Raw genomic sequence first — 12,396 nt, 5'->3', positions numbered from 1 at the left:
GGAAAAGAGGGACCTGGGAATCAGTTCAGTTCAGTTCAGTTGCTCAGTCGTGTCCGACTCTTTGCGACCCTGTGTATTGCAGCATGCCAGACCTCCCTGTCCATCACCAACTCCCGGAGTTTACCCAAACTCATGTCCATCAAGTCGGTGATGCCATCCAGCCATCTCATCCTCTGTCGTCCCCTTCTCCTCCTGCCCCTAATCCCTCCCAGTATCAGGGTCTTTTCCTATGAGTCAACTCTTTGCATGAGGTGGCCAAAGTACTGGAGTTTCAGCTTCAGCATCAGTCCTTCCAATGAACACCCAGGACTGATTTCCTTTAGGATGGACTGGTTGGGTCTGTTTGCAGTCCAAGGGACTCTCAAGGGTCTTCTCCAACACCACAGTTCAAAAGCATCAGTTTTTTGGTGCTCAGCTTTCTTCACAGTTGAACAGCATTGGACCTTGCTTTTATCACCAGTCACATCCACAACTGGGTATTGTTTTTGCTTTGGCTCCATCTTTTCTGGAGTTAGCTGGGAATAGAGGCTGTGATAACCAGAGTCCATCATAGGAGCTGGGGATCCAAAGTAAGGAGGTTTGGCGGAGGCGGGGGTTTGGGCCGCTGTGGTCTCTGATTGGCTGGGCTATGGGAAGTGGAGAGGAGCTTCCTTTCTCCTGGTGAACGAGAAGGAGAGATGCCTTCCTATTGGGGGTATAGGGGAAGGTAGGTCTTTTTCTGTTGCACTACCAATGAAAATAAATATGCCATTCAATTTTGCTTAATTTTAGAACTGCAGTCTTCCAATTTAATCTTAAGAAAAACGAATTTGGGGAGATCAAGTTTCCCATAATGGCCATTGTAATTACAGATTACTTTGTTTGACCCACTTAGTTAAAAAAATGGTTATGTGCGGAGGTCCCTGGATTTTAAACATGAAACCAGCTGGAGTCCCCAAAGGAGGGCTGCCCTCAGAGCATTTAAATGACTGGATCCCATTTCCCTAAGTTCTCCTGAAAACCCAAGAAAGTTGCCAGAGTCCTAGCCTAGATTCCAAAAGGAATAAGATCACAGTTACCTCAATCCCCCAAAGCACCTTGCTACGTGCTCTCCAGAAAACAATTGAGTGCTTACCAAGGATGAAACCACCATACCCATGAAAGGGTTAGGGTTAGGAATAAAGTTGAGGGCTCAAAACGCAAAATGAGCAGAGCTCAGAATTCGAGAGGAGACTTGTCAAATCAGAAGCTGGTGGTGACGCACAGAAGTGATAAGCACAGGGAGCCTGGTTCAACACCTCAGTTGATTTCACCTCTTGGGGTTCACCTCCATATCCCACTTCTGACACCACATATATCAACTTCAATAATACAAATAGCCAGTTATTTTATCAGCAAAAGTTGAGTTTATTCAGAAATATGGAGAAATTGCAATTCAAGATACGTGAACCACAGTAGACCACAGGCAAATCCAGAGGGCAAGAAGGGGGCACTTGCTACGCTAGGAAATAGGGGGAGGTGGGATGGACTGTGATAACCAGAGTCCATTGCAGGAGCCGGGGGTCCAAAGTATGGAGGTTTCCTATAGGTTGGGGCACTGCGATCTCAACTGCAATCAGAATGAAGCAGAGAGAAATTTTCTTCTTTCTACTAGATAAATAGAGATGCTGTCCTGTCAGAGGTGAAGGGGGCATCTCTTACTGTTTGGGGTAATTTGGGGTAATGCACAGAGGGCTTGAGAGTTTCCAGTGCAGGCCTGTCCCAACTCTAACTTTAGCTGAAGTTTCTTTAATTAATTCCACAATATTCAGAGCAGCATAATTCATAATTCCCCAAATGGAAGCAACCTAATGTCCAACAGATGAATGCATGTAAAAATGTGGTATATTCACACAATGGAAAATTATTCAATTATAAAAAGGAATGAAGTTTTGACACATGCTACAACATGCGTTGTTGTCCATTTTGCTTGACAATATTATGCTATGAAAGACGCCAGTCATACAAGACTATATATTATATTACCCATCTATATGAAATATCCAGAGTCCAGAATAGGCAAATCATGGGCGAGAATAGTGGTCACCACAGGCTGGGAAGGGAATGTGGAGTGACTGCTCAAGGGTACTGGGTTTCTTTTTTCTTTAATATTTATTTATCTGGCTGTACCAGTTCTTAATTGAGGCAATGTGGAATCTTTAGTTGTGGCCTGTGGGATTCTCGGTTGCAGACTCCTAGGTGTACCATTGTGGATCTAGTTCCCCGACCAGGGACTGAACCTGAGCCCACTTCACTGGGAGCATGGAACCTAGCCACAGGACCACCAGGGATGTCCCTGAGTTTCTCTTCAGGGCCGTGAAGATGTTCTAAAATTGACTGTGCTGTTGGTTGCTTGTATCTGTGAGTATACTTAAAACTACTGAAATGTTCACTCTAAATGCAGGAATTACGTGGTGTATGAACTATATCTCAATAAAGCTGTTATTTATATACATATACGTATTTTCCCAGCTCCCTCTTTGCAGCCTCTCCCAACATACACAGGGTCTGATCGTAATGTGGAGCCTCAGCTCCTGACCACTAGCTCCCAACAGTCCAAGGACCAACAGACGTGCCAGGACACACTGCCCCCAGGACGGGTACTGTCAGGCCTTCCTGGGCCTGGCTGCTGCCCTCTGCCTGCCCCTGGGCCACTCCCTACCCCAGGCCAGGGCCCCCTCCACTGGGGGTTGCTAGGGTGGCCTGGGCAGCCAGCTTCACTGTGGCCATCCTCAAGGGTGTGTGTGAGTGTGTGTGCCAGTGAATGGGTGTGGGGCTGGAGAGGAAGACCATGGCTGGACTGTGATCTGCATCCTAAGGGGACAGGGAGTTATCATGAGGTTGGCATCACCTGGCTGCGTTTTAGGGGACCGGGACGTGAGGTCTCCATAGCACTGGCCTGCAAAGACTGATGTGCTGGACCTACTTTGCCCAGGAATGTGATGCTGGGCCCATGAGCAGGAAGCGCCCAGAGCAGCCCAGCTCCTGCTAACACTGTCTGTCCAGCAAGGACCCCACAGGCCTGGTTCCCTCCTTTCCTGCCTCCAGGGCCTGGAGCCATCCTTTGAGCCCCTCTTTCCTGAGCCCAGGGCTGTTATTCACATTCCAGCTGCATCTTGGTGCTGTCAGGATCATTTCCTGGATCTGGGTATTTCCCCTAGACTGCACCAAACTCCTCCTGAGGCTGAGAGGGGCCACCTCCACCTCCCTGGTGTGCAGAGGCCCAGCTGTTACATGTAACACCATACACAAAAATAAGCTCAAAATGGATCAAGACCTAAATGTAAGGTTGGACACTATAAAACTCTTGGAGGAAATCATAGGTAGAATATTTTTCACATAAACCACATCATGATTTTTTTTTGATCCACCTCCTAGAGTAATGAAAATAAAAACAAAAATAAACAAGTGGGACCTAATTAAACTTAAAACTTCTGCACAGAAAAGGAAACCATAAATAAAGCAAAAAGACAACCCACAGAATGGGAGAATATTTTCAAAAGAAGCAACCAACAAGGGATTAATCTTCATAATATATAAATAGCTCATGCAGCTCTATGTCAAAAACAAAAAACAAACAACCCAATCAAAAACTGGGCAGACACTCTAAATAGACATTTCTCCGAAGAAGACAGATAGATGGTCAAAAAGTGCATGAAAAGATGCTCAATATCACTATCGGAGAAGTGCAAATCAAAGTTACAGTGAGTTATCACCTTCCACCAGTCAGAAGGGCCATTATCATAACATCTACAAGCAAGTGTTGGTGAGGATGTGGGTGGGAGTTCCCACTGTTGGTGGGAATGTAAACTGGTAGAACCACTATGGAGAACAGTATGAAGGTTCCTTAAAAAACAAAAAATAGAACTACCATATGACCCAGCAATGCCACTGCTGGGCATATATTAGGAGAAAACCAAAATTTGAATCAATACATGCTCCCCAGTGTTCACTGCAGCACTATTTACAACAGCCGGGACATGGAAGCAGCCTAAATGCCCATCAAAAGGGGAATGGATAAAGAAGATGTGACACGTATGTACAGTGCGGTGTTACTCAGCCATAAAAAGAATGAAGTCATGTCGTTTGCAGGGACAGGCATGGACCTAGAGATTTTCATACTAAGTGAAGTAAGACAGAAAGACAGATACCGTATGACATCGATTATATGTGGAATCTAAAAAAATGGTTCAAATGAAGTAATTCAAGAAACAGAAGAAGAGTCACAGATGCAGAAAGGAAACTTTGGGCTCCCAGGGGAGACTAGGGGAGGGGTGAATTGGGAGACGGGAACTGACACATGCATTTTGGTGGTTGTTGCTCAGTGGCTCAGTCGTGTCTGACTCTCTGCGACCCCATGGACCGCACCTCGCTGGGCCTCCCTGTCCATCACCATCTCCCGGAGTTTGCTCAAACTCACGTCCATTGAGTTAGTGATGCCATCCAACCATCTCATCCTCTGTCGTCCCCTTCTTCTCCTGCCTTCAATCTTTCCCAGTATCAGGGTCTTTTCCAGTGACTCAGTTCTCTTCGCATCAGGTGGCCAAAGGATTGGAGCTTCAGCATCAGTCCTTCCAATGAATATGCAGGTTGATTTCCTTTAGGATTGACTGGTTTGATCTCCTTGCTGTCAAGGGACCCTTAAGAATTTTCTCCAGCACCACAATTTGAAACCATCAATTCTTCAGCACTCAGCCTTCTTTATGGTCCAACTTTCACATCTGTACATGACCACTGGAAAAACCATAGCTTTGACTTTAACTGCTCCTGACTCTGTATGTCTGTAACTAAGTTTGCTTTTCTTCCCCCTAACTCTGTGGAGCTACACTTTGCATGGATTTTCCTTTGTGCTACATACGTCCTGTATCTGGTGTTTACCCTTATAATACCCTTCTCCTCGTAGTTACATATCAGAAAGTAGGCCACCGAGCCCCTGAACTGCCAGGCTGAATTGCTGGGTTACTGACTACTGATACCAGCCTATGCTGTCTTTGAAACAATGCAAGAGGAAGATACCAAGATCCTAACGCCTTTGTTCCTCATCACTGACTTCTGACTACAAGCCCGCATCTTCTATAAGCCCCTAGACACCTCAGGAACCAGAGATCAAATTGCCAACATCCGTTGGATCATCGAAAAAGCAAGAGAGTTCCAGAAAAACTTCTGCTTTATTGACTACGCCAAAGCCTTTGACTGTATGGATCACAATAAACTGTGGAAAATTCTGCGGGAGATGGGAATACCAGACCACCTTACCTGCCTCCTGAGAAATCTGTATGCAGGTCAAGAGGCAGCAGTTAGAACCGGACAGGGAACAACAGACTGGTTCCAAATTGGGAAGGGAGTATGTCAAGGCTGTTTATTGTCACCCTGCTTACTTAACTTATATGCAGAGTACATCATGCAAAATGCCAGGCTGGATGAATCACAAGCTGGAATCAAGATTGCCAGGAGAAATATCAATAACCTCAGATACGCAGATGACACCACGGTTATGGCAGAAAGCAAAGAAGAAATAAAGAGCCTATTGATGAAAGTGAAAGAGGAGAGTGAAAAAGATGGCTTAAAACTTAACATTCAGAAAACTAAGATCATGGGATAGATAGTGGAAACAATGGAAACAGTGAGAGACTTTATTTTCTGGACTCCAAAATCACTGTAGATGGTGACTGCAGCCATGAAATTAAAAGATGCTTGCTCCTTGGAAGTAAAGCTATGCCCAACCTAGAAAGCATATTAAAAAGCAGAGATATTACTTCTCCAACAAAGGCCTGTCTAGTCAAAGCTATGGTTTTTCCAGTAGTCATGTATGGATGTGAGAGTTGGACTATAAAGAGAGCTGAGCACCAAAGAATAGATGCTTTTGAACTGTGGTGCTGCAGAAGACTCTTGAGAGTCCCTTGGACTGCGAGGAGATCCAACCAGTCCATCCTAAAGGAGATCAGTGCTGAATAGTCATCGGAAGGACTGATGCTGAAGCTGAAGCTCCAATCCTTTGGCCACTGATGGGAAGAGCTGACTCATTTGCAAAGACCCTGATGCTGGGAAAGACTGAAGAGGGAGGAGAAGGGGAGGACAGAGGATGAGGTGGTTGGATGGCATCACCGACTCGATGGACTTGAGTTTGAATAAGCTCTGGGAGATGGTGAAGGACAGGAAAGCCTGGCGTGCTGCAGTCCATGGGGTAGCAAAGAGTCGGACACGACTGAGCCACTGAACTGAACTGGTTGACCTCAGGCAGGATGGGAAACTCTCAGGCAATCCTCCTTGAAGATCCCATTGTCACCTTCCCAGTGAGCAATTCTTTATATCCTGCTGCCCTGATTCCCTCACTCCCTAAGGAGCTTCTCTGCAACTCCCAGAGGTTACGGAGACTATTTACCTGGGTCGACTGGATCTGTCAGATAACCCTCTGAGCAATGCTGATTGGGACCTGTTTGGGCGGGAGGGTCAGAGATATGTAGGGTATGCAGGAGCAATGGAGAGAAGTGAAAGGCAAAGAAGAAAAGGAAAGATATATCCATCTGAATGCAGAGTTGCAAAGAATACGAAGGAGAGATAAGAAAGCCTCCCCCAGTGATAAATGCAAAGAAATAGAGGGAAACAATAGAATGGGAAAGACTAGATCTCTTCAAGCAAATCAGAGATACCAAGGGAACATTTCATGCAAAGATGGGCACAATAAAGGACAGAAATGGTGTGGACCTAACAGAAGCAGAAGATATTAAGAAGAGGTGGCAAGAACACACAAAACTGTGCAAAAAAGATCTTCATGACCCGGATAACCACGATGGTGTGATCACTCACCTAGAGCCAGACATCCTGGAACGTGAAGTCAAGTGAGCCTAAGGAAGTATCACTACAAACAAATCTAGTGGAGGTGATGAAATTCCAATTGAGCTGTTTCAAATCCTCAAATATGATGCTGTGAAAGTGCTTCACTCAACATGCCAGCAAATTTGGAAGACTCAGCAGTGACCACAGGACTGGAAAAAGTCAGTTTTCATTCCAATCCCAAAGAAGGGCAATGCCAAAGAATGTTCAAACTACCTCACAATTACACTCATTTCACATGCTAGCAAGGTCATGCTCAAAATACTTCACACTAGGCTCCTACAGTATGTGAACCAAGAACTTCCAGATGTACAAGCTGGATTTAAAAAGGCAGAGGAACCAGAGATCAAATTGCCAACACCCACTGGATCATCGAAAAAGCAGGAGAGTTCCAGAAAAACATCTACTTCTGCTTCATTCCGTTCAGTTCAGTTCAGTCGCTCAGTCGTGTCTGACTCTTTGCGACCCCATGGACTGCAGCACGCCAGGCTTCCCTGTCCATCACCAACTCCTGGAGTTGCTCAAGCTCATGTCCATTGACTCGGTGATGCCATCCAACCACCTCAGCCTCTGTTGCTCCCTTCTGCTCCTGCCTTCAGTCTTTCCCAGCAACAGGGTCTTTTCCAGTCAGTCAGTCTTCCCATCAGTATTGGAGTTTCAGCTTCAGCATCAGTTCCCCCAATGAATATTCAGGATTGATTTCCTTTAGGATTGATTGGTTTGATCTCCTTGCAGTCCAAGGGACTCTCAAGAGTCTTCTCCAACACCACAATTCAAAGCATCATTTCTTCAGTGTTCAGGCTTCTTTATGGTCCAACTCTCACATCCATACACGACTACTGGAAAAACCATAGCTTTGACTAGACAGGCATTTGTCAGCAAAGTGATGTCTCTGCTTTGTAATATGCTTTCTAGGTTGATCATAGCTTTTCTTCCAAGGAGCAAGCATCTTTTAATTTCATGGCTGCAGTCACCATCTGCAGTGAATTTGGAGCCCCCAAAATAAAGTCTTTCACTGTTTCCATTGTTTCCCCGTCTAATTGCCTTGAAGTGATGGGACTGGATGCCATGATCTTAGTTTTCTGAATGCTGAGTTTTAAGCCAACTTTTTACTTTTCTCTTTCACTTTCATCAAGAGACTATTTCTTCTTTGCTTTCTGCCATAAGGGTGGTATCATCTTCATATCTGAGGTTATTGATATTTCTCCTGGCAATCTTGATTCCAGCTTGTGCTTCATCCAGCCTGGTGTTTTGCATGATGTACTCTGCATAACAAGCAGGATGACAATATATAGCTTTGACTTACTCCTGTCCCAATTTGGAACCAACCTGTTGTTCCATGTCCAGTTCTAACTGTTGCTTCTTGACCTGCATACAGATTTCTCAGGAGGCAGGTAAGGTGGTCTGCTATTTCCATCTCTTGAAGAATTGTCCACAGTTTGTTGTGATCTACATAGTCAAAGGCTTTGGCATAGTCAATAAAGCAAAAGTAGATGTTTTTCCGGAACTCTCTTGCTTTTTCGATGATCCAACGGATGTTGGCAATTTGATCTCTGGGTCATCTGCCTTTTCTAAGTCCAGCTTGAACATCTGGAAGTTCCCGGTTCACGTACTGCTTCATTGACTATGCTGAAGCCTTTGACTGTGTGGATCACTGCAAACTGCAAAGATGAAGCGCTGTGGAGAACTATACCCCCTGCGTGCGCAGCTGCCCCTGGGGAATTTTCTCAGGGTTGACGGAGGGACTTGAAACAGCAGGTCTGTAAACTCAACCAAGAAGGGCTCCTGCTTCCTAGGAGAGAAAACAGGAGCTAGTGGAAATGTAAAAGTCCCGGAGGCACTGGTGGGGAGCAGCAGGGAGACAGGAGTGTCCCTTGGTGAGGACATCAGTGGCCTGGGTCTCCAGTCCATTGCCATCCTGGTGTGGGAGGCAAGCACCCGCTTCCCGCAGACCAAAGGAGGGGGCATTGGGAGTTGGGTGTGTGTGTGTGGGGGGGACTAGGCTAGGAGGACTCAGGAGGCTCTGGCCTCAGCCGATCTGACTGTGCTGCCTCTGTTGAGGGTCCCCAGCAAGATCCCAGAGGATCTTTGTCCACGTCCAGGGTCCAGGCCATTGGGGCTGGGAGACCAGGTTGCCCAGGTGGGAATGAGCCTGGGGCTCTCTTGGCCGACTTGTCACTCGGAGCTCTTCCGTGGGGTGGCGCCCTAGAGATAGCGGGAACCGGGGATCTGCCTCCTGCTGCACTTTGGCCCGAGGAAAGACAGCAGGTGGACAGCATTTTCTGGAGTGGGAGGAGGCAGGGTCCAGGATTCACAGAGAAGAGCAGGAGGCCCATGTGGACCTCAGGTGAGGTTCTCCGGCCGAGACAGGGCAGAGTCAGCCCTGCCAACAGCCAGGGCGTGGCTTCTTCACAGGGTGTACTCAAAACCAAGGCCCAGAGTGGGGCTGAGTCTGAACAAAGTTCATGATCATAGACTTTCACACAACAAAGTGCATTTAGTAATATAAAGCTTATGAAAGTGACGTGTGTAGGAGGAAGCAAATTATCTGAAGAGAAGCACAATTCCACCATCCACAGTTCCACCATCCACGTGTTTGCTTGTGCAGTCGCTCAGTTGTGTCCGACTCTCTGCGACCCCATGGACTGTGGCCCACCAGGCTCCTCTGTCCATGGGATTTTCCAGGTAAGGATACTGGGATGGGTAGCCCTGTCCTCCTTCAGGGGATCTCCCCAACTCAGGGATTGAACCTGCATCTCCTGTGTCTCTTGCGTGAGCAGGTGGATTCTTTACCACTGTGCCACCTGGGAAGTCCCTCTACCATCCACAGGAAAATATGAATATCAAGCATTAAACCCACTCTGCTACTATTTTACTGCATTTTCACTTGGTTGAGGTAAAAATGTATACATGTTTACAGTTATGTCTTGTTCACTCAACAGTATAAGAGAAGCATTTTCTTATGTTGTCATAAACTCTTTGGTTTGGAAGTGCCATTTTTAATGGCTGCTTTAGCAGCATGTGGATACACCACGTTTGCTCAGGTACTGCTCTACTTTTTAATGTGTTTATTATTTATCCTTCTATTTGGCTGCACCAGGTCTTAGTTGGGGCTTGCAGGATCTTTCATCTTTGTTGTGGCATGAAGGATTTTTAGTTTTGACATGTGGGGTCTAGTTCCCTGACCAGGGATGGAACCCAGGGCCCTTGCAATGGGAGTGTGGAGTCTTAGCCACTGGACCACCAGGGAAGCCCTTTCCCTATTATTGATCATCTAAAGGGGTTCCCATGCTGCCCTGGTGGCTCAGCTGGTAAAGAATCCGCCTGCAACGCAGGAGACCTGGGTTTGACCCTGGGTTGGGAAGATCCCCTGGAGAAGGGAAAGGCTACCCACTCCAGTATTCTGGCCTGGAGAATTCCATGGATTGTATAGTTCATGGGGTTGCAAAGTTCGGACATGACTGAGTGACTTTCACTTTCGAGTGGTTTATACTTTTTGCTCAAAGGACATATTAATACATATTTTCAATATTTTGGATTTTTGTTAGATTAGTTTTAAAAAAAGTTAATTAATGGACCAAAGTATAAACACTTTTTTAGGCTTTAGATCCTTATTGCTGGACTGCTTTCTGAATAACCACACCGGTTTCCTCTCCAGGTAGGACTGGATGAGGTCCGCCCTCACCCTCTGTCCTTCACGGAGAGGAACATCCACTGTGGTCCAGGCCAGGGCTCCCCCTCCTGGCCCTCCCCTGGCAAGAGATGCTGCCTTTGCCTGGAGGGGCCGCAGGTGGAGGTGCCTGAGCAGCAAGGCTGCTGGATACAAGTTTCTTTCCCTCAGACCCTTGGAAGGCAGGAATGAGAAGAGGCAGCGTTTCTGGAGTGTTGAAACTGGGAATGCCAAATGAAACCAGTGAGCGAGAGGGCAGCCTGCTGACGCTTGCAGTGACGTCTGAGTGGGGGAACTAGCACGTGCTGACTGTCCTGAGCAGGTTGAGTTAGGGTTAGGGTCCTTCCAGTTTCCTCCTAGGGCTTCCCCAGTGGCTCAGCAGTAAAGAATCCGTCTGCTAATGCGGGAGATGACGGTTCCATCCCTGGGTCGGGAAAATCCCCTGGAGAAGAAAAATCCCCTTACTGTATTCTTGCATGGGAAATCCCACAGACAGAGGAGTCTGGTGGGCTACAGTTCAAGGTCACAAAGAGCTGGACATGACTTAGTAACTAGACAACAACAACCTTCCTCCTTAGGAAAAGTGACCACACTTTCCAGGCTTCCGTGCAGTAAGGTGTGGTGAGGTGACTAGGCAGGTGACTAACCACAGGCGGCCTGGGATACCCCTCCTTCATCCTTTGCTCTCCTTGCTGTCTGCGATGTCGGTCGTGATGCCCGGGGCTTGAGCAGCCATTTTGAACCCTGTGGTGGATCTGTGTGCTTTCGGTAACCAGCAAGTTACTAACCGGTCCTGGCAGGACTGCCTCCAGATGTCATTTATGGGAGACAAAGGTATACAGCTTGTTTAAACCGCTACTTCGTGGGGTCTTCTGTCACACGAGTCTTAATACATTTGTCCAGACTCCTCCTTCAGAGTTTCACAGTTCTGTGCTGCCAATTCCTTCTCTTGCCTTTGCCACCTCAGGGTTCAGTCCCTGCTGCCATCAGTCTGCCATGGGGTCCCCCAAACAGACACATGGGCGCGGCCAGGTTATCCCGGGGGCACCTAGAGGAGCCATCATCCATGGGTCTGCTGTGTGGGTAGCGTGGGCTGCACAATGTGGCACTTCAACATCCTGACCCCCGAGACACCGAAGTGGCCCCTGCTCTCCTCCAGCTGCCCCGATGCTGCTCAGCATGTCCACCTGTCCTCTCTCCTGACTCCCTGCCCTGCAGCTGTCACAGCTTGGACACCCTCCCTCCCTGTTGGGGGCGGTCCACCATCCCCCAGGACAGTCTCCCTCAGGTGGCCCAGACCCGCCTCCTGCTGCTGCCCTGACCACGGGTGGGGTACGGCCCCTCTCAGTCAGTCCTTCATTCCTGACCCCCCACCTCCTCCGGCTCGCAAGTGGCCCCAGGACCCCCGGCTTCCCCCCCCCCCCCCCCGCCCCGAGCTGGGGTGCACAGAGCAGGGATTCTGGATGGAGCAGACTGTTTTCTTTCCGGGGTCTGTCTTGTCTTCCGTCGTCCCAGCCCCAGTTTCTCCTCCAAGGGACTGACACTAGACTTGAAAGGGTGGGAGGCTTGGTGCCCCAGAGGGGCCTGGGGACGGTGCGTCCAGGCGTTGGGAAGAGTGAAAGGAGCAGGGAGCAGGGCTATGGGAGGCGCTCCCCTCCCTCTGAAGGACGCCGATCTCACACGGCAGGGGAACGCCCCTCTGCAGGTGAGCCGAGAGCCTCCGGTGGGCGCCGGAGGCCGGGAAGGCGTCCCTGGCCCCGGGGCTCGGGCAGGGGTGTGCCTTCCGGCCGGCGGGCACGGGCCGCTCCCGACGGCGGCACCGGGACCCGAGGACGAGGAGGGCGGGGAGGAGGGAGGGGTGAGCCCCACGCGGA

The sequence above is a fragment of the Moschus berezovskii genome, chromosome 25 (genome assembly GCF_049115385.1).
Source record: "Moschus berezovskii isolate FMDL1 chromosome 25, NW_MosBer_1.0, whole genome shotgun sequence".
NCBI classification, from domain to species: domain Eukaryota; kingdom Metazoa; phylum Chordata; class Mammalia; order Artiodactyla; family Moschidae; genus Moschus; species Moschus berezovskii.
Note: the sequence above shows the minus strand (reverse complement) of the source record.